Consider the following 23,556-nt stretch of genomic DNA (forward strand, 5'->3'; position numbering starts at 1 on the left):
TGTCATAGATTCCCATTTGTCCCTGGCTAAGCACACTTCATGATCTTGCAAGTCCTCTCCAAGGTTTAACAAGATCCCCAATAAATCTGTAGAATCTGATGGCTGTTCCCTCACAATTTAAGTCTTTGCTTTTATTTCCATCTTCATATACAGAAAATTGGCCTGTGTGAATTGTCTCCATCTGAGAAGAAATTGTAAAGTCATCTGCACTTCCAATCACTTCCACACCTGGGTTTTCACTGGATCACATGAAATAGGATTTTTAAATGACATATGTGAACAATTTTCATTAACATCAACACACTAGGAAAACAAAAAAAAAAGCTAAAAGCTTCATTTTAAACTGAAATGACATATAAAAGACATTGTTGTTTAAACGTCTAATTAAAGTTTAATCTTGGGATAAGAAATATGGTGGGTGCAGTGGCTCATGCCTGTAATCCCAGCACTTTGGGAGGCCGAGGCGAGTGGATCACTTGAGGTCAGGAGTTCGAGACCACCCTAGCCAACATGGTGAAACCCCATCTCTAGTAAAGATACAAAAATTAGCTGGGTGTGGTGGCACACGCCTGTAATCCCAACTACTCTGGAGGCTGGGGCTTGAGAATCGCTTGAACCGGGAGGCGAAGGTTGCAGTGAACCGAGATCGCAACACTGCACTTCAGCCTGGGCGACAGAGCGAGATTCTGTCTCAAAAAGTAAAGAAAAGAAATATATTCACATTTCAAAGTTAAAAAGCATAAAAAGATACAGTGAAAAGTCTGTTCTTATGGCTTATCCACCCATAAATCATTTCCAATGTCCATAGGTAAACTCTATGCATAGTTGCTTATGTATCCTTTCCAATATTTATACAAATTCTGGTTTTGTCTCGTTTTTTATTTATTTATTTAGAAAGAGTCTGGCTCTGTTGCCCAGACTGGTATGCAGTGGCACTGTCTTGACTCACTGCAACCTCTGCCTCCTAGGTTCAAGCAATTCTTGTGCCTCAGCCTCCCGAGTAGCTGGGACTACAGGTATCTGCCATCATGCCCAGCTAATTTTTTGTATTTTTAGTAGAGATAGGGTTTCACCATGTTGGCCAAGCTGGTCTTGAACTCCTGGCCTCAAGTGATCCACGCACCTCGGCCTCCAAAATGCTGGAATTACAGGCGTTGAGTCACCATGTCTGACCGTCTCTTTTTATAAAGGAACACATCATGTTGCAATTTGCCTTCATCACTTCACAATGTAACTTGGAATCACTATTTTATCAGTATTTAAAGATCTAGCAAATAGCACTTTGCAGTTGGCAAAATCAGAGCTCATTTTCAAGAGTTGGCATATTCAGCAGAAGTTGAACCTGAAATGTTCTCTTTGCATCACTGAAGGAGGGAATGTACACAAGAAGGAGACTTTGAGAAACTTGAAAGTCGGAGAGATGATGACAGCTATAATGTTCTACTACAAAGGAGGACAACACGTTTTCTGCCTAACAGCATAAAATAGTACAAGAATATGTATTAATTTAGCAAATATTTACTGATTTCTCCACTCTTTAGAATGCAATAATTAGTTGTTATTCTACGTCTGGTAGTTGCTGTTGAGATATTGTTATGTGGAAAAAACAGAATCCAAAACAGTTTTGCAAGATTATGATTTTTTTGTTTAAGAAAAACTTTATTATGGGATGATTTACATATGATAAAGTATACAATTTGATGTTTTGGCATATTTATACATATATGTAACAACTACCACAATCAAAGTAGAGCACGTTTCCATGATCCCAAAACGTTCCCTTGTGGCCTGTGATAGTGAGAATAGTGGTCCCCCAACAATGTCCACATTCTTATCCTTGAAACCTGTGAATGTTATCTTTCACAGCAAAAGGAACTTTGCAGCTGTGATTAAATTAAGGATTATGAAATGAGGTGATTATCCTCAATTACCTGGATTGGGCATTATAATCACAAGGATCCTTTTAAGAGGGATCATTGTCAGAGAAGGAGATGTGACAGTGGAAGCAAAAGTTGGAGTGATGAGGCGGGGCACAGTGGCTCACGCCTATAATCCCAGCACTTTGGGAGGCTGAGGTGGCGGATCACCTGAGGTCAGGAGTTTGAAACCAGCCCGACCAACATGGTGAAACCTCATCTCTACTAAAAATACAAAAATTAGCCAGGCATGGTGGCATGCGCCTGTAATCCTCCCTACTCAGCAGGCTGAGGCAGGAGAATTGCTTGAACCCGGGAGGCGGAGGTCACAGTGAGCAGAGATCGCGCCACTGCACTCCAGCTTGGGGAACAGAGTGAGACTCCATCTTAAAAAAAAAAAAAAAAAAAAAAGGTTGGAGTGATGCAGGGCGATGAGCCAAGTAATGCCAGCAGCCTCTTCTAGCTGGCGAAGGTGAGGAAACAGATTCTGTAGAGCTTACAGAAGAAAGACAGCCCTGCTGACTCACTCTAGACCGCTGACATCCAGAGCTGTGAGATAAAAAATTTGTGTTGTTTTAAGCTATTAAGTTTGTGGTAATTTTTCACAGCAGTAATAGGAAACTAACACATGCCCTTTCCCAGTCAGTCACACTCCAACCACACAGTTTCCAGTCAACTATAGGCCCTTTCCATTATGATGGTTTTGCCTTTTCTGGAATTTAAATGGAATTATATGCTATGTACTCTAGTTCCTGGTTTTTGCTCAGAACATTTTTGAGATTCATTCATGTTGTTGCACATATCAGTAATTTATTCCATTTATTAGCACTTTATTGGTAAAATGTATTCTATTTGTACAGACATGCCACCATTTGTTTTTCCATTCATGTGTGGGTGAACATTTTTATTATTTTCACGTTCTAGCTATTATAAATAGGGCTGCTGTGCACATTTGTGTAACAAGTCTTTGTGTAGACATATATAAGCCAGAGTTCTTCAGAAACAGACAACCAATAGTATGTGTTTGTGTGTGTATGTGTGTGCACGCGTGTGTGTGTGTGTGATTTTAAGGAATGGACTTACATGATTGTAGAATCTGGCCAATTCAGATTCTGCACGGTATGCCAGTAGGCTGGAGATCCAGGAAAAGTTACTGTGGCAGCTAAAACTCAAAGGCAGTCTCCTGGCAGAAGTCCCTCTTCCTGGGGAAAGAAGTTAGTCTTTTTTCTCTTAAGTATTTTTCAACTGGTAGGAAGCAATCTGCTTTACTCAAAGTGTACTGATTTAAATGTTAATCTCATCTAGAAGTACCTTCACATCAACGTCTAAACTAGTGTTCGATCAAATATCTGAGTACTATGAGCTAGCCATGTTGACATGAAAAATTAACCATTGCATATGTTTTCACTTCTTTTCCAGGAAATACCTAGAAGTGGAATTACTGGTCATTTAGTAAGTGGGTGTTTAACTTTATAAGAAGCTACCAGTGTTATCCAAAGTGGTGGTGCACTTTACATTCCAAAAAGCATTGTATGAGAGTTCCGGTTATACAACCTCCTCAGCATTTGTTGTCAGACTTAATGTTTGTGAAAGATATCCTATGACATCTTTGCCTATTTCATAATCATGATTTTCTCCTATATTTCCTTCTCAGAGATTTATAAATTAGCACTTTCGTTTAGGCCTATGATCTATTTTCAGTTAATTTTTTTGTGTATTCTAAAATAAGGGTGAAAGTTAATTTTTTTTCCATATGACTATCTCCTTGTATCTGCACCATTTTTTAAAAGACTATCCTTTCCTTATAAAGCACATAGGCACCTATGTTGAAAGCAAATTTATTATACATGTACATCTATTTTTGTAGTCCCTATTTTATTCCATTAATCTATATGACTCTCATAAGTATACTTTAGAGTAATTTGTGGGCCAATTAGGATGGCTATTATCAAAAAACAGAAAATAAATTTGTAAGGATTTATTGGTAAGGAACCCTTGTGTATCGCTGGTGGAAATGAAAAGCGGTGCAGCCACCTTGGAAAACAGTAAGATTTCTCAAAATTCTCTTTTTTTTTTTTTTTTTTTTTTTAGACAGAGTCTTGCTCTGACTCCCAGGCTAGAGTGCAGTGGTGTGATCTCGGCTCACTGCACCTTGCCTGCCTCTGCCTCCTGAGTTGAAGCAATTCTCCTGCCTCAGCCTCCCGAGTAGCTGGGACTACAGGGTCGCGTTGCCATGCCTGGCTAAGTTTTTTTTTGTATTTTAGTAGAGACCAAGTTTCACCGTGTTGCCCAGGCTGGTCACGAACTCCTGAGCTCAGGCAATCCGCCCATCTCGGCCTCCCAAAGTGCTCGTATTACAGGCGTCAGCCACAGCACCCGGCCAATCCTCAGTTAAGTGTAGAATTACCATATGATCCAGCACTTCCATTTTTGGGTATATATCCAAAAGAAATGAAAACAGGGGCTCAAACAGATTCATAGCAGTGTTATTCACGATATCCAAATATCCATCAACAGATTTATGGATAAACAAAACGTGGTATACACATACAATGGAATATTCAGCCTTGAAAGGAAATTCTGGCTGGGCGCAGTGGCTCATGGGAAATTACAATGGTGAAACTTTAGCAGTAGGCTGGTTGAAATCTTATTATAAAACTTCATCATAATTGTAGTTTGCCAAGTTAACAGTTCACATGTTAAGTATTTCAAACAAATTATTGGACCATTTTGGGTGGAAACTTGATATTAATAACTAGTGTAGGGTTCTTTGCAGTTTGTTGAAAAAATTGTAGGCTAGGCACAGGGTTCATGTTTAGATTTTAAGCACCTTTATAACAATGAGAAGTTCTTTTTTGGAGATGGGGAACTGTCAACAGTTTGTTAACCTGACATCTCTGCTGATTTAGTTTCTGGGCAGAGTTCCTGTGTTAGCATTCTCCTCTTCTTTTGCATTTATCAAGTTGTTTGGTAGAGGTGGAATCTAAGTGGTTTTGTCTCAACCACCCGGGAAAATACTTGCAAGTTGACCACTGTCGGATTTACAGAATATAATTTCTCTAAATCCTCTCACATATTTCTTTCTTTCTTTCTTTTTGAGACGGAGTCTCGCTCTGTCGCCCAGGCTGGAATAGTGAAGTGCAGAGTAGAGTGGCCCTATCTCACTGCAACCTCCGCCTCCCGGGTTCAAGCAATTCTCCTGTCTCAGCCTTCCAAGTAGCTGGGACTACAGCCGCACACCACCATGACCCGGCTAATTTTTGTATTTTTAGTAGAGGTGGGGTTTCACCATGTTGGTCAGGCTGGCCTCGAACTCTGACCTTGTGATCCGCCTGCCTCGGCCTCTCGATTGTGCTGGTATTACAGGCGTGAGCCACCGCGCCCGGCCCACATATTTCTTATATAGATTTATTTCTGTTCTCTCTTTTTAAAATGTTCACTGAAAAAAATGCAGGTGTGCTTGGAATATGGATTTGTATCTAAAAGAAACTTTTATATTAGTTCCAATAGATAAGATATATTAGCTACTTCATAGAGAAAACAGAAAAGACAAAAACAGTGAAAAATTATTATTATTTTTAAAGGGTAACTGATTTACAAAATCAGATACATGAAATGATTCTCAATGAAACTAAAGAAGTTCTCAGGGCATATAATAAAAATGCTAACTTCTATTTCTCCAAATACACTTTAAAATTAGAACGTTAACTATTTGAAAAGGTGAAAAAAGCCTACTTATCTCGATACAATTGTAGGGTCACTAGGATTTTATAATTTTAGTATAAATACCATAAGATCTAATTGAATTAGTGGCTAAATATTTATGCCATAATAAAAGCAGCTAGGATACTCAATCTCCTGAGAATTTCAAACAAAGCAGCTTTTAAAGATGTACACAAGCAACTCTTTCTAACACCACCACCGATAGATGTAAAATGTAACTTTTGCAAGAAAGGTAATTTAAAGGTCGTCAGCTAACAACTTATCAAAAATCATCTAGTCCACAAGCGAGTTCACACAGATCTCTGGTCTCCGTACCCTCTGTTGTGGGGAAGGACAGGGACTGAGCAGACTCGCTGTGGGGAACTCAGGTTCTGGGCGGCTGGCATTCATCCACTCACAATCCCCTAGGCTGTGCCAGATGGCAACCACCCTTGGGGCCTCCTAGGTACAGACGCTGGGAGGACCGCCCAGATTCCCTTACCAGAAGACGCCCATAGAGTGCAGAGGCGAAGGTGTTCCAATTTCCTCAGGTGAAGGATATCTACTGGTGGCTACAGGGCACAAATAAAGAAAAAGTGCGTGGATCCCACCTACCAGTTGATGTCCAGCAGAGATCCGAATGCCCATTTTAGTTATATTTGACCCTCCGGACCCCTGGTCCCAGAACCTGCCCTCCCCCAAGCTCGCTCTCTACCTCTGTGCCCACTCCAATCAGTCAAACAGAGCATTCCGGGGCAAACCCAAAAGAAGAGCAGGCAATTTAGCCCCCCTGGGGCCTGTAGCCTGAACTCTTCAGACATGTTGTCCCAGTCAGAGCCTGGAGACGCAGTTCAGTGTCTGCCTGCCCCAAGAATCCTGAGGCTGCAAGATCTCCGGACAGCCCTGGGAGACAGGCTGCTGCACTTACATAATAACAGGGTCCTCTCTGGTGCCAAAAGCCTGCAACGCTTAGCAGAAAATAGCTCCTCCAGATAGCTCCTCATCCTCCAAATAACTGGGAGATGATTCTAGTCAAGTTGGAATAACAGGGATCAGATTTACATTCCTGCTGTAAAGAACCAAAACCTAACAAAAAAGATGAAATGACACTTTTCAAGACGTACAATATTTGGTAAGGAAGAATAATAACCCCTGAATCACAGGGGAAAAAATGAATGATTGGAGAGAGGGGGAAGTGAACACCAGGATTAGCCCCTAACTATGGCCTTGAGTTTCCAGGCCCCAGTGAAGGAAGACAGAACCCAAGCAGAGCCGGTGGACTCCCAGAGTTGATGAGGAGTTGATAGACTGGGAGACTAGGGCAGCTACAGTTAATATGACAGCATACCAGAAAGAAGAGAGCTGTAATAAGAGATAACTCCAGAAAAAACTTCTGCAGTGTTCAGCTTAATACTCATGAGTATGTGCAGGCATGGAAACTATACAGGACAGAAAAGACTACCCAGAATCATCAGAGGTAATATGATATTGAATTGTCTAAAGTAACTAAGAAATTGTTTCTCCTTGTGGGACAAACAGGAATTATATTGCTGAATTTAATGCTTTCACCAAAAAAAGATGAGGGTCTAGATGAATGGGCTGGGAGGGGGAGGAAGAGACCCAAAACTTCGGCTGTTGGCCGGTTAGCTTAGCTGGTTAGAGCATGGGGCTAATAACACCAAGCTCGCGGGTTCTATCCCCGTATGGGCCACATGTTTTCCTCAGTACTTCTCGGTAATTCTAGAGAAACTCGTCGGTTTTCAGCCACCGAAGAGCTAAGGGTAATTAACAATGCAACTCGTCGGTTTTTAGCCAGCGAAGAGCTGAGAGTAATTAACAGTGCTCTCAGACAGTCCAAATTCCCTGCCATCATTTCTTAATCTCTCTGAAACCTAACTCCGTTCCCGAATCCCCCAGATGTCTACATCTCCTCAGGTAAAGTTCTTATTCTTTTCCTCCAGGTGTAAGGGCTGGGGACAGAAAGCTGTTCAGGGCAAAGGGCCCAAAATCGGGAGTCCTGCCGAAGGAAAAAAAAAAAAATTAAAAATTAGAATTTTACCGGCTTTTAAAAAATTATTTAAATAAACCTTAGTTGATTTCAAACTGTCCTTCCAAATTACTACTGAAACCAACCTTGTTTCTCAAAGTTACAAGAGATACGAGATAACAGAGAAGAAATATTGAATTGCCCTTTCAAGTTGGAAGCAGTATGCAATATGCATGTTTATTAATCACAAGAGGCCAGCTTCGACTCTTGTCTAGTTCATCCTTTCCTAAAAACAAAACAAGAAACCAAACCAAAATAAACCAAACCAAGTCTGTGCTCCATGTTCAAAGCGATAGCTTCCTCTCAGGGCAATCTTTTCTGTCAGTTAAATCTGAAAGAGTCTTCAGAGACATATAATAACAATCTCCTAAGAATGTCTTCCCTTTATCTTGTATCTTTTGACAATTTGAGGAAGAAGATTGGTTTCAGGAGTAATTTGGAAGGACAATTTGAGATCAAGTGAGCTTCATTTAAATAACTTTTTAAAAGCCAGTAATCTTCTAATTTTTTTTCTTTCTTAGGCAGTGCTCCCAGTCTTGGGTCGTCTGCCGTGAACAGCTTTCTGTCCCCAGCCCTTACACCTAGTGGAAAACAATAAGAACTTTACCTGAGAAGATGTAGAAATTTTGGGGATTCGGGAATGGAGTTAGGTTTCAGATGGATTAAGAAATGGCGGCGGCGAACTTGGACCGTCTGAGAGGACTTATTTTCTTCGCTAGCTGAAAACCAACGCATTGCTTTGTTAATTATCTGTAGCCCTCAGCTGGCTGAAAACCGACGAGTTTCTCTAGAACTGCCCTGAAAAAGTGCTGAGGTGGCCCGTACGGGGATCGAACCCACGACCTTGGCGTTATTAGCACCACGCTCTAACCAACTGAGCTAACAGACCCTGGTTAACACCGACCTCTTTGTCTTGCATTTAATCTCGACCTTCATCCCTTTTTTGGGACAGAATTAAATTTAGCAATATAATTCCTGTTTGTCTAACAAGAAAAGACAATTTCTTACTTGCTTTACACTCTTAATAAAAAAAAATGAGAAACTTTCTCTTAAAACAAAAGCAAAACAAGGAAAGAACATTTTTCTTTTATTTATTTTTATTATTTTAGTTTTTAAGCCATGTTCCTAGAGTTGAAAAAGGACGCTTAAAAATTTCAAACTGCTGTGAATAGTCCAGGAATCCATGGAAACATTTGTTGCTTTCTAAATGTCTGGTAATCAGTACGTGCAGACAGTGAATCAGACTCCGTGAAATATTAGTGAGTCCTTGTTTTTTAAGGGCCGTTCACTAACACAACCTAGAAATTGGCATCTGAAGGACATTCCCGACGAGTCTGTTTTCGATGGTCCCACCGTCGAGATCGTCCTAGGTTTCTTATGCCCGGAGCCTCCATTTGGAAGTGTCCCTACCTGTTGCCTCAGACTTCCAGAGTGATCTCAAATCAAAGCCCACTTTGAAGACCTTGGTATTGGAGAATTCTAGAAATGTGGCTCTACACCACTCAGGGACAGTTAAACCAATCTTTCTACCCAGCCATTGTCTCCCAAAAATATTATCATTGTTTTTTGTATCTTCTTTATTGTTTCAGAGATTTTGAACACATAGACAAAGTTAAACAAATGTTTTCTTTTTTCTCTTCACAAATAGTGGCATTTTATCCACTGTTGTGGGAAGTCAGGGACCCTGAATGGAGGGACCGGCTGAAGCTGCGGCAGAAGAATATAAATTGTGAAGATTTCATGGACATTTATCACTTCCCCAATCAATACTCTTGTGATTTCCTATGCCTGTCTTTACTTTAATCTCTTCTTAGGACCCTGCGATGATTGCATTAACTGCACAAATTGTTTGTAGAGCATGTGTATTCGAACAATATGAAATCTGGGCACCTTAAGAACAGGATAACAGCGATTTTCAGGGAACAAAGGAGATAACTTTAAAGTCTGACTGTCTGGGCCAGGCGGAACACAGTCATATTTCTCTTATTACTGAAAACAGGTGAGATAAATATCACTGACTTGTTTCCCCAGTAAGGAATATTAATAATTAACAGCCCTGGGAAAAGAATGCATTCCCAGGGCGGGGCCTCTAAAATGGCCGCCCTGGGAGTGTGTGTCTTTATGCAGAAGTAGATAGGAATGAAACACGCCCTAGTCTCCTGCAGCGCCCCCAGGCTTGCTAGGATTAGGAAATTCCAGCCTGGCAAATTATAGTAAGACCGGTTCTCTGCTCTTGAACCTTGTTTATCAATGACAATGCATGCACAAGTGGACATGGAAGTTCATTAGTGATTCTAGTTTCACCCTGACTTTGTGATCTCGCCCTGACATCCTGCCTTGTGATCTTTTGTCGCCCTTAAAGTATGTGATCTCTGTGACCCACGCCCTATTCGTATACTCCCTCCCCTTTTGAAAATCGCTAATAACAACTTGCTGGTTTTACGGCTCAGGGAGCATCATGGAACCTGCCGACATGTGACATCTTCCCCGGACACCCAGCTTTAAAATTTCTCTCTTTTGTACTCTTTCCCTTTATTTCTCAGACCAGCCAACGCTTAGGGAAATAGAAAAGAACCCACGTTGAATATTGGGGGTGGGGGTTTTTTCCGATAATCCACTTTTAAACCCTTTGCTTTTTTTTTAACTCAGAATATATTTTTGCAATTCTTTCATATCAGAACAGAAAAATGTCCTTCATTCTCTTTTAAATATGCATAGGATTCAGTTATATGTGTTTATACCATAGTTCAACGGGCATAGCTTAGACTTCCATCCTCCTATTGCAAATTGTCCGTATCTATGAGCATACACTGTATCTGATGTATGCCATGATACTTTGCACATGTGGAAAGGCTGCATCAAAGAAAATTTACATTGGCAATTTTGATGGCCATTGTCCCCCTGTGCTTTAGAGGGTTGATCCCAACACTCTTTTTGCTTGCTTGTTTGTTTTAACTATACTGAGCACAAATAGGATCCTGGACACATTTCTACACCTTCTTCCTGAATTCCCTGCTACAAATTCGAAGTGAAACTAGGCAATCAGTGTGTAGACTTTCTAGTTGGGACATACTATATTCTGGAATATTGTTTTGGGGTTACAAGTAATGATGTAAAGGGACTGTGATAGAATCAGGTGGGAGAAGGAAGGGGCTGAGTGGAGAGCAGGGAGAAGGAGACAACAGCGGCCTTATTTTGTGAACCTCAGAGAGACCAACACGGGCAGAAACACCTGAGGGAGAGAAACTAAGACACCTCAGTCTGTCTGGAGATTAAGACTGAGCTGCGGAGTGGTACAGGGCGACTAGTAGAAGACGAAGTCTGAGGAGGAGAGAACATGTATTAATATATGATGCAAAACCCTCTAGTAGATTACTATAAATTAATCAGAATACTTGATGGTAAAGTGGATGTGGCACTAAAAATAAATTGGCAGGGTGCGGTGGCTCACGCCTGTAATCCCAGAACTTTGGGAGACTGAGGTGGGCGGATCACCTGAGGTCAGGAGTTTGAGACCAGCCTGGCTAACACGGTGAAACGCCATCTCTACTGAAAATGCAAAAATTAGCCAGGCGTGGTGGCAGGGGCCTGTAGTCCCAGCTACTCAGGAGGCTGAGGCAGGAGAATGGCGTGAACCTGGGAGGTGGAGCTTGTAGTGAGCCAAGATAGCGCCACTGCACTCCAGCCTGGGCAACAGAGCAAGACTCCGTCTAAAATAAATAAATAAATAAAAATAAAAATAAATTATCAGGTGTTAATTGACCTACATTAAGTCTAAACTAAGAACTATGATCACTATAGGCCAAGTTAAGGATTTTTGAATTGGTCCTAACAATAATGGGAATCTATGCAAGGATTTAAGGCAGAAAAGTCACATGGACAGAGTCACATTTTAAAATTTTGTTTATTATTTATTTTTGAGACGGAGTCTGGCTCTGTCCCCCAGGCTGGAGTACAGTGGCGCAATTTTGGCTCACTGCAAGTTCCACCTCCCGGATTCAAGCGAGTCTCCTGCCTCAGGCTCCCTAGTACGGTACCCAGTAGCTGGGATTACAGGCATGTACCACCACACCCAGCTAATTTTTTTTTTTTTTTTTTTTTTTGTATTTTTAGTAGAGACGGAGTTTCGCCATGTTGGCCAGACTGGTCTGGAACTCCTGACTTCAAATGATCCACCCACCTCGGCCTCCCAAAGTGCTGGGATTACAGGTGTGAGCCACTGTGCCCAGCCAGATTCACGTTTTAAAAAGATCTCTTTAACTTTGTGTAACAACTATACAGGTCCAGTTCTAGACACTTGACAGGCATCAGGGAACCATAGCAACGCATCAGTAGTACTGCGCCAATGAAATATCTGCCCTCATAGAGGATGGAAACAGAGATAGATAACAAACATAATAAAAACATAAATTATAAAATATGTAAGAAGGTGTTAAATGTGATTGGTAAATAGAGGCAGGTAGGAGGAATTGGAGTGATGGGAATAGGTTGGAATGCTAAACAGAGCTGTTAGTGCAGCCTTAATAAGATTGTGACTGGAAGAAAATGAGCAATCAAGCCATCTGACATGTGAGGTGTTACAAGCAGAGCACAACCACTATAAAAGTCTAAAGGTGGGTACTCGCATGGAATGTTTGAGGAACAGTAAAAGGGTTCAGTGGCCAGAGCACAAGGGAGGAAGAGAGTCATAGAGATGAGATCAGAGAGAGATGGAGGATCGGAGTATGTAGGATCTTGTAGGAGGTCTTAGGACTTTGGCTTTAGTTCAAGTAAAACGGGAAGCTATTTTATAATTCTGATTTTAGGAGAGACAAATCTGATATATGCTTTAAAATACCGTTTTTAGTAGGTCTTTGTAAACAGACTCTAGGAGATTGTATTCGGTTTTATATTAAGATTGCATTAGCCAGGTGCGGTGGCTCACGCCTGTACTCCCAGCACTTTGGGATGCTGAGGCGGGTGGATCACGAGGTCAGGAGTTGAGACCATCCTGGCTAACATGGTGAAACCCCATCACTACTAAAAATACAAAAAATTAGCCGGACGTGGTGGTGGGCGCCTGTAGTCCCAGCTACTGGGGAGGCTGAGGCAGGAGAATGGCCTGAACCCGGGAGGCGGAGCTTGCAGTGAGCCCAGATCTCTCCATTGCACTCCAGCCTGAGCGACAGAGCTAGACTCCGTCTCAACCAAAAAAAACAGAGTGCATTAGGTTTTTGTATTCCATGAGAAACAGGCTCCAGGATATAGTTTTCACGAAGGAAGTCTATTGTGTATCCAAGAATGATAAACAAAAGAGGACTCAACCATTCCCATGGGGAGCTCTGGAGCTATAATGATCCTTTAGAATTGTCCTGAATTGGGGAAAAGGAGCTGGGTCATTGTATCCACTCATAGACGTGGCTTTAGATGTAGGCTGATCCCAGAGAAAAGGTATAATCTTAAACAGGGTAGCTTTCTTTAGCTTAGAACAATTCCTGGAAAGAGCTCAGCTTTGAGTTAGCAGCAAACAGCACACCAGGATGTTGGGTGTCTGCGTACCTTGCCCCACAAAACATTGGGCAATGTAGAAAACCAATGGGTTCTAGGTAGAACACCATCATATCCATTACAGTCTACCACTTGCCCTACTCAGAGCCGCTTCCTTCATTAATGAATTCATCCCACCTGGGAATAACTTTTCTAGGATTCCGGTTGATCTCTTCGTGAATAAATCTGAAAAGAGGCGAGTGGCTGTTTGGCTCCTTCTATACCTAAAAAAAAAAAAAAAAAAAAGAAATCCACAAACGGGTCCATATATCCAGAGCCAGTAGGCTCCATTTACCCACAGGGGCTGGCCTTGGCCTGAGTGCAGTAATCTCCGAGCTGGACTCTTGAGTTTGGGTGGGGAGGGAAACTCAGCGAGAACATCTGCCAGCCCAGGTTCCTTTCGAGGACCTCAGTACATGTACATATAGGAAAACACCCTAATCCCACTCCTAATCTTCCTGGAGCGTCCTGAGTCTAAGTGGAACCTTGTGATGATCCCATGGAGCGAAACTTAGGAGCAGCGAGTGAGCGACTGGAGCCCAGCCTGCACCTGGAGAGGCGAGTCTGCCCAGTGCTCCCGGAAACGGTGGCTTTCAGCAAAATCTCGGCCTCGCATTGACTCTGCAGGAAAAATGTTCCTGAAATGAAAGATCGTTCAAGTTGCCTGCGAACCGAGTCCCTGAGGTCTTTTGGGGACCAGGCGATGAGAGCATCAATTATAATAATAATACTTTGCTCGGCAAAAAATTGCTTGGGACTGTTCGCGTCCACCTGAGGAGACATGGACTCTTGGCTTTGAAGAGGACTTTTTCCGTGTCGAAAACGGTAGGGGCTCTGGTGGGAGAAAGGCGGCAGGGGTACTTTGGTTTATATTCACACCACAGGTGACAAGGACAACCTTCTCTCCTAAACGGCTAAAGATGGTGCGGGGGTGCAATTCTAAAAACGTGCACTGAGAAATTCAGCTAAGGATTCCTCAAAAACGCAAGTTGTTTCTACCCGGTTTCGGACTGGGGACCTTTCGTGTGTGAGGTGAACGTGATAACCACTGCACTACAGAAACCCTCATGTTTGACAATTTTTCTCCCAGGGGGAGAAGAAAATTTTTCTGGGTATCCCAGATTTGGTAACATCGAATTGATCTTTTCTTTCAGGAAATTATCAAGATTGATAAGCTTTTCTATTTATTAAAATCAGTAATATTGGAGTTCACGAGTCACACAAAGAAAATACTACAACTTGTGAAAAATTTTCTTTTCAAACACAGCACAGAAATTTTACTTAGCCCCCCAGTAGAGTACATTTTTTTCTGTTTAAGTGCTCCCTCTGTTAGGCCTTCTCCAACAATAGAAGGCTCTGTGATCTCCATCTCTTGGGAGGCAGAAAATTACCCCAAGAAAATTACCAGGAGCCAGTGGATTGAACCCTGGAAACGGCCCACTCTTTGTGTTGGGCAGTGCTCCAAGGGAAGAAATTGAGGGCCCGGGAGTCGAGTGTGTCCAGTTGTCTGCCAGGCAGGATAAGGACTGGGAAAAATGAAAAAAAATTCCTAGACATACACAACCTACCAAGCCTGAATCATGAAGACATAGAAAATCTGAACAGACCAATAGTAGATAAGGAAATTGAATCAGTAATAAAAACGTCTCCCGTCAAAGAAAAGCCCAGGACCTGTAGCTTCTCTGGTGAATTCTATCAACTATTTAAAGAACTAATACCATTTATTATGGAAAACAGTATGGTGGTTCCTCAAAAAATAAAAAATAGGGATACCATATGATCCAGCAAACCCTCTAGTGGGTATACAGCTAAAGGAAGTGAAATCAGTATGTCCAAGAGATTATCTGCATACTACCAAGATATGGAATTTTTTTTTTTTTTTTTTTTTTTTTTTTTTTTGGTGGCACAGAGTCTCCCTCTGCCCAGGCTGTAGTGCAGCGGTGTGATTTTGACTCACTGAAACCTCTGCCTCCCGGGTTCAAACGATTCTTGTGCCTCAGCCTCCCGAGTAGCTGGGATTACAAGCCTACGTCAGTATACCCCGCAGATTTCTTTCTTTCTTTCTTTCTTTCTTTTTTTTTGTATTTTTAGTAGCGATGGGTTTTCACCATGTTGCCCAGGCTGATCTTGAACTCCTGAGCTCGCCTTGGCCTCCCAAAGTGCTGGGATTACAGGCGTGAACAACCGCGCCCAGCCAATATATGGAATTCTTGTGTTCACCGTTGGATGAATGGATAAAGAAATGCATTTAGCCTCTCTGTGCCTTGGAAGTATCATTTCCAATTTATCATCTGTGTGTACATTTTTATTGGTGTACACACAGTAAATTTTATTTTTTATTGTTGGCTCATCACTAATTTTTGCAGTCTGTTAATCTACCATAGTTTCAGTTTTGTTGTATTTTCTTATATATTTATATTGTGTACTGACGATGTGTGCATGGATTAGTAATGAGTACTCTATTATTTTTAATTAAATGTCATAAAATACATGAAAATACATTTTTCTGTAGAATCACATGATTTCCTCCTACTATGAATAAAGACATAACTCACTAAGGGGAAGAATCTTGGCCAAAATGTGTGATAAATCATGCAACAGTTAAAAGTGTGCAAAAACAAACAGTAAAGATGAAAGGCGGCACAAATTTAATAAAGTTACTCCATAAATCATAATTGACGTTAAATGTTGGAATGTAGGAACTGATTTATTAACCTCATAAATTTAAAACAGACATGTTATCTTTTGACAAATTGTTTACCTATTTTAGTTTTCAAAGTGGGCAAAATTAACACCTCAAAACGTAAAAGTGTTTTAAGAGAAGAATCAGAGAGAGAGAGAATGTGTGTGTGTGTGTGTGTGTGTGTGTGTGTATAATGGTAATATGTAGACTTAACAGCACCTTTTTGCCTAAATGACTAAATGGCCTAGACCAAATCTGGCAGAGTCCTTTTTCTAGAAGAACTGGGAAAACCTTTCATATTTAAGTTTGGAACAACAGAGAGAACAGGAAGACTTTGGCATTTAGGGAATGTGATTATTTGTATTTCTCGATAAAGTGAGAAATCTTTTTGGAAAAGCTATTGTTTTCATCAGTTTAAAATCTGAGACCCCTTTCTTGTAGGCAGATGTGCTAACCAGTACACCCCAAAAAACTTTCTCTTCTGTGCAGCAATCCATAGCAGAATGAGAGGAGGATTCTTTGGATATACGCAAACCTAATAACTTTTAATATGTTTTTCTTTTTAGCATATTTTTATCCACAGGGTGTTTCTTCCTTCATACTTTCTTTTTTTTTTTTTTTTTTTGAGACGGAGTCTCGCTCTGTCGCCCAGGCTGGAGTGCAGTGGCCAGATCTTAGCTCACTGCAAGCTCCGCCTCCCGGGTTTACGCCATTCTCCTGCCTCAGCCTCCCGAGTAGGTGGGACTACAGGCGCCCGCCACCTCGCCCAGCTAGTTTTTTGTATTTTTTAGTAGAAACGGGGTTTCACCGTGTTCGCCAGGATGGTCCCGATCTCCTGACCTCGTGATCCGCCCGTCTCGGCCTCCCAAAGTGCTGGAATTACAGGCTTGAGCCACCGCGCCCGGCCCCTTCATACTTTCAATTCGTTAAAATTAATATTTAGGCTGGAGTGCAGTGGCCAGATCTCGGCTCACTGCAAGCTCCGCCTCCCGGGTTCACGCCATTCTCCTGCCTCAGCCTCCCGAGTAGCTGGGACTACAGGCGCCCGCCACCTCACCCGGCTAGTTTTTTGTAATTTTTTAGTAGAGACGGGGTTTCACCGTGTTAGCCAGGATGGTCTCGATCTCCTGACCTCGTGATCCGCCCGTCTCGGCCTCCCAAAGTGCTGGGATTACAGGCTTGAGCCACCGCGCCCGGCCCGGACAGTGAATTTTTAAATCATTATGACTAGGCTCAAACACATCTTTTTTAGTCAAAATAGGAACCATTAAAATCAAGACATTTTTGCCAACAAGAAATAAGTTTGTTTATCCCTGGAGGGTAAAAACCTGTGCTACGGGATTGAACAGTTAGAAAATGCTTGCATCCCGCTGGTTGTGGAAGCGTTTTACCTGCAAAAAGTTGTGGAGATGCTTGAAGAAGTGGTAGTCGGTTGGTGAGAGGTCAGATGAATATGATGGATTAGGAAAATCTTCGTAGCCTAATTCGCTCAACTTTAGAAGCGTTACTTGTGCGACGTGCAGTCGAGTGTTGTCGTGAATAATTGGGCCCTTCCTGTTAACCAATGCTGACTGCAGGCATTGCAGTTTTCGGTGTATCTCATTGATTTGAGCATACTTCTCAGATGTAATGGTTTCACGGGTGTTCAGAAAGCTATGGTAAATCAGACAAGCAGCAGATCACCAAAAAGCGAATATGACCTTTTTTGGTACAAGTTTGGCTTTGGGAAGTGCTTTGGAGCTTCTTCTCGGTCCAATCCCTGAACTAATCGTCGCCGGTTGTCGTATAAAATCCACTTTTCATCGCACGTCACATTCCGATGGAGAAATGGTTCGTTGTTGCGTGGAATAAAGGAAGATGACACTTCAGAACGGCGATTTTTTAAAAAAAATTTTTGCTCAGCTCATGAGCCACCCATTTACCAAGCTTTTTCACCTTTCCAATTTGCTTCAAATGCCGCAAGGTAAAATGGTCGACGCTGAGTCATTTGGCAACTTCTCTGGTAGTTGTAAGAGGATCAACTTCGCTGATTGCTCTCAATTGTCTTGCCACTACACTCTTCATCTTCAAGGCTCTCCTCACCTTCGCAAAACTTCTTCAACTACCACTGCATTGTACGTTCATTAGCAGTTCCCGGGCCAAATGCGTTGTTGATATTGCGAATTGTCTCCGCTACTTTACGACCCATTTTGAACTCGAATAAGAAAATTGCTTGAGGCCGGGCGCGGTGGCTCACGCCTATAATCCCAGCAATTTGGGAGGCCGAGGCGAGCTGATCACCCGAGGTTGGTAGTTCCTAGACTAGCCTGACCAACAAGAAGAAACTCCGTCTCTACTGAAAATGCAAAATTAGCCGGGCGTGGTGGTGCATGCCTGTAATCTCAGTTTCTCGGGAGGCTGAGGCAGGAGAATAGCTTGAACACGGGAGGCGGAGGTTGCGGTGAGCCGAGATCGCGTCATTGCACTCTAGCCTGGGCAACAAGAGCGACATTCCGTCTCAAAAAAAAAAAAAAAAAAGTGAAGAGAGAAAAAAATAGTTTTTTGTTTTGTTTTTGTTTTTGTTTTTTGGGAGGGGGGACGGAGTCTCGCTCTGTCACCCAGACTGGAGTGCAGAGGCGCAATCTCGGCTCACTGCAAGCTCCGCCTCCTGGGTTCACGCCATTCTCCTGCCACAGCCTCCCGAGTAGCTGGGACTACTGGCGCCCGCCAGCACACCCGGCTAATTTTTTGTATTTTTAGTAGAGACGGGGTTTCACCGTGTTAGCCAGGGTGGTCTCGATCTTCTGACCTCGTGATCCTCCCGCCTCGGCCTCCCAAAGTGCTGGGATTACAGGCGTGAGCCACTGCTCCCGGCTTTTTTTTTTTTTTTTTTTAACATATATGTATCTTGTTAAGAGGGAAGTGAACTTCGCGTCACCACCGGTTAACGTAATTGGTTCGACCGTTGTGCTAATAATGCCAAGGTTGCGGGCTGGATCCCCGAACGGGCCACAGTGGGTGTTAGCTTTTCATCATTTATATCGATCATCTATGAACGCTGTGAACGCAACCAATATGTCTGAATACAAACTATAGATTGTCACTGCTGAATCCAAGCACAGTCATCAAGATAATTTCACCTGCCAGAGGGGGTATTAAGTAACACTTAATACCTCAATTTGAAGAAACGATATTGTTTAGTTGTCGTCATATATATACATATATATATATTTTGTTTGTTTGTTTGTTTGTTTTTGAGACGGAGTCTCTCTCACTGCCCAGGCTGGAGTGCAACAGCACAACTCGGCTCACGGCAACTTCCACCTCCTGAGTTCAAGCGATTCTCCAGACTCAGCCTCCCGATTTATTTTCCATAATCTTGATTCTTGAAGATTAGCTTAGCTTGTTATGTAATTCTTGGTTCACACTTTATTTCTATTTTTTAATGCTGATCTAATTTTTTATATTACTGTTCAGAAGTCTGATACTAGGCTTCTATTTATAGAAACTTTCCTTGGATAATCGTTTCAATGATTACGTCTACTCTATTGACTCCTTTCTTTCAGGTAATCCAATTAAAGTATTAAATTTTCTGAGGCCTTACCTTAAGGTATGCAGAAAAGCTTTCCTTGCTCCTTTGTCTCCATATTTGGTCCCCTAAATTTCTCATTTGCATAGCAGCCATTGAGACTTTAGCTTGAAACGGAAAATATAACTTTTCTTCTTCAAACTTTCCTAACTCTCCACAGCACATCACACTAAAGTGTTAAGTGAAAGATACTCCTCTGTCTTCCTGCTCTAACCCTTATTTTCTCATTTTGTCTTATTTGCTCCTACTCCCTGCCTCAAATTTAGAATTCCTTGGAGTCTCTGCAAACACTGACTTATTTCTCCATGCTGCCGCTAATGACAAATTCCCCTAACCCCTCCATCTCTCATCAGCCAATTTCTTACTTTTCATCTATTAAGTCTTGGATCAGTTATAACTTCTTCTGAAAGCTTTTCCTCATTATTTGGAGTGACAGAGTTTCCCCTTTTCTATGTTTCTGTGATAGTGCATGAGTATTTATCTCCGAGGTTTCATTTGTCAATTTAAAATATAACCACCCTGTTTTGGGTAATTTTATAATGAAAATCAGGGCTTGAGCCCTCTGTTACCTCGGGCACGTCCATTTTTTCAGATTATCTGTTACCTCTAGAGCCTAGCTCAGGATGGGGCATATTGTAGGCTACTCATTAATTTCTTTGAAATAAATGTCTAATCAAATTGTTGAAAATAATAAACTCATGCCATTTATGCTTCAGATTTAATGTCAGAAAAAAATCATAAGACTCAAGATCTTGCTAACTGGGAAATACTGTCTTTCTTCTCTGTTTCCTGAAACATTGTGATCAATTCAAGTTTTAGCTGCCAAGAGCAGTTTTCCACTTTGCTATTTGTCGGAGATTCATAAGCGGCACTGTCCTGTCATGTCAACAGATTTGGAGGAAGAGCACCATCTCACTGTTGAGCATCTTCCAGATACCCGGGAAATGCTGGAAAAGGAAAAAAGACAGTGACAAATGTCAGTTGAAATAGGAAAAGAAATAAAGAATAGATGAATGTTGTACATCATCTGTCCATTAAACAGATTGACATAATCACTGAGCATATGCTTTCCAGAGCAGTATGAGTGACACAAACAATAGAATGACTGATGACTCCTAGACACACTCACCACACATGAACTCCCAGTCACATGAATTCGCAGATACCACCTCTTTTTTCATCACCTTCTGACAGTCAACTGGGGACAGCTCACCCCTCCCCCATCACATCCCCTGCTCAGCAGTGTCCTCCAGACAAGCATTGACTTTGCAGAAGCTTGAGTGGTCTCCAGATCTTAGTGTGTTGGATCCTCCCGGCTCCTCAAAGTCAAGAAGAGAGTTGGAAATCAAAGCCATAGGAAAACATTGAAGAGTTCCTTGAAATCGAATCCCTGTGTTTATTCTGCCTAGCTTTGGGGGAGAAATTTAGACTCTAGGTATAAGCTGTATTTGGTTATGAATCATGGAGTTCCTATAGCATTAATTTTAACAAATAGAAAGTATGAAGGAAAGGGCCAGGTGCGGCAGCTCACGCCCGTAATCCTAGCACTTTGGGAGGCGGAGGCCAGCGGATCACGAGGTCAGGAGTTTGAGACCAGCCTGGCCAACATGGTGAAACCTTGTCTCTACTAAAAATACAAAAATTAGCCAGGCATGGTGGCGCACGCCTGTAATCCCAGTACTCAGGAGGCTGAGGCATGAGAATTGCTTGAACCTGGGAAGTGGATGTTGCAGTGAGCTGAGATCGTGCCACTGCATTACAGCCAGGGAGAGAGTGAGACTCCATCTCGGGGGGTGGGGGGAAGAAAAAGAAAAAAAAAAAAAGCATGAAGGAAAGAAACACACGTGGGTAAAAATATAAATAAAAAACATGGCTGGGCACAGTGGCTCATGCCTGTAATCCCAACACTTTGTGAGGCCAAGACGGGTGGATCATCTGAGGTCAGGTATTCGAGACCAGCCTTACCAACATGGTGAAACCCTGTCTCTACTAAAAATACAAAATTAACCAGGCGTATCAGCATCTGCCTGTAATCCCAGCTACTTGGGAGACTAAGGCAGGAGACTTGCTTGAATCAGGAGAGAGAGGTTGCAGTGACCTGAGATCGCCGCAGCACTGCACTTCAGCCTGGGCAACAAGAGCGAAACTCCGTCTCAAAAAAAAAAAAAGAAAGAAAGAAAGAAAGTAAGAAAAAGAAAAAAGAGAAACATTAAAAGTTATTAGGTTTCAGTATATCCAAAGAATCACCATCTCATTCTGCTGTGAAAGGCCTGATTGTAGCAGGGAATTTCTGTAATGTAATAATTAGCATGTCCGCCTAGCCTGTGAAAGGATTCTGGTTTTTAAATCCAGTGGAAACAACAACTTTTCCAAAAAATTTGTCTCACGAATACCTTCTTCCAGTCTGAGGCTGGCGTTTTCTCTCTCAATAGCCTTTTAATGAAAATAACGTTTAGTTTGGATGAAGTCTATAGTTTCAATCTTTTTAAAAATGCTTACTTGTTTTGTCAAATCTACAAAACATTTGACTATCGCAAAGGCAAAAAGGATTTTTCTAAATTTTCTTTAATAGGCTTTGTTTTCATTTGCACTTTAAGGTGTATGGTTAAACAATTTGAACACGAGCTTCACAAAGACAGCCAAATGGCTACTGAACAATTTGCAATTAGTCAAAAAAAAAAAAAAAAAAAAAGAGAGAGAGAGAGAAGAGGGTCTAAACAAGTAAACAAACGAAAAATGAGAGACGACGCTACCAGGTGTCATCCATCTCTGGCAAACATTTATTATTGTTTTTTCCTTTACAGAATTATTTTCAGAAACCTTCCGCAGGAGATTTGTGCGTGGAGGGGATGGGCTGGAAAGTAGTAGGGGATAGAGAAGATTACTAAGAAAAGTTTCCTGTCTGGAGCTGCGGCAGATCTCTTTGGATAGAGATGACTACTTAACCTTACTCTGCTTTCCTTCGCCGCGGTTGCCGCCGCGACCCTGTTCTTACCACCAGCAATTCCTTCAGGGACTTGGTCAGCAGCCCAACTTGATCTGCGTCTCTCTGCTAAAGTGTTTCTGCAACAGGGTCAACTCCGAGCCTCACCTTTCTAGGAATCCCGGGAGACGCGCAGGGGTCTGGAGTCCAGGCGGAGGCTTCCCTGGGTTCGGCGGCCACTCTGCCAGAGGTTGTCAGTTATCTGTCACTAGAGTCACCGCTCTAGCGAGTTTAATTTAGGCACGAAATAGTCCTGCCTGGGTTGAGTTTACTTGAGTGTGTGATTTAGAAATAGGTCTATGGAACAGACAGACATGAAATCCGGCACTGGGGCCCTCGCAGGCAGGGTATCTAGGCTGGCAGCAGCTGGTGCAGGATATTGCCAAGGACTCGACATCCAGCTCAGCTCAAGGTGGAGATGAAGACGTCCTGGTTGCAAGGAGGGAGCCCTACTCCGCCCGGAATCAGAACTGTGCACAGCGGGCTCTGGATTTGCCAGGATGTTTGAGGGAATTTGAAATGAGAAAGGAGAGGAGGAAATGGTTTAATGGTGTATTGAGTTACTGGAGTGTATTTCAGTCACAGATTTTGGTTTTAAAAAAAAAAAGAGAACTATGGAGTGCAGGATTTCTGCTTGATTGGGTACAAGACTAGAAAATAAGTGCTACCACCTCCCTAGTCCACCTACACTTCAATGTCTTAAATCCTAGTGCATCTGCAGAGCCCAGCACCGGATGGGGTAGGGGAGTGGGGGCGGAGAGAACACAGAACTGGAATTCTAGGTAGGGGAGTCAAATTTGCTGGGATCTCAACTGAAACCATCGCCTTTGTTCTTAGTTGGCTAAGGGTATACATATGATCTGAATTCCTCTGAGTATTCCCAAATTATTTGGGGGAAATTTTAGCTGGTTTTAACTTAGAGATTAGTTCACACTAGGTCTCACATCCTATGTACTTTGAGAGAACGAAAGGATAAAGGGCAGAAACTGGCATTTTAAAAGAGCCGATTATCACACATTTTATAGCTATTTAATAATGTAATCCTTAATATTATGACCTGAAATCCTCTCCACGGCTGATTCTCATGTGTTCAGCTTTATTTCATACCCCACTGCCCCTTTCTCTCCAACC

At 42.1% G+C, this 23,556-nt stretch overlaps 2 non-coding genes across 2 annotated transcripts; one reads left to right on the forward strand and one right to left on the reverse strand.

Annotated features, from left to right (window-relative positions):
* Positions 1 to 7,255: 7,255 nt before the first annotated feature.
* Positions 7,256 to 7,329, forward strand: TRNAI-AAU. Its single transcript has one exon. It is a non-coding gene; the product is annotated as a tRNA-Ile (tRNA).
* A 1,151-nt stretch (positions 7,330 to 8,480) lies between these two features.
* Positions 8,481 to 8,554, reverse strand: TRNAI-AAU. Its single transcript has one exon. It is a non-coding gene; the product is annotated as a tRNA-Ile (tRNA).
* Positions 8,555 to 23,556: the final 15,002 nt, after the last annotated feature.

The sequence above is a fragment of the Papio anubis genome, chromosome 6 (assembly GCF_008728515.1).
Source record: "Papio anubis isolate 15944 chromosome 6, Panubis1.0, whole genome shotgun sequence".
NCBI classification, from domain to species: Eukaryota; Metazoa; Chordata; class Mammalia; order Primates; family Cercopithecidae; genus Papio; species Papio anubis.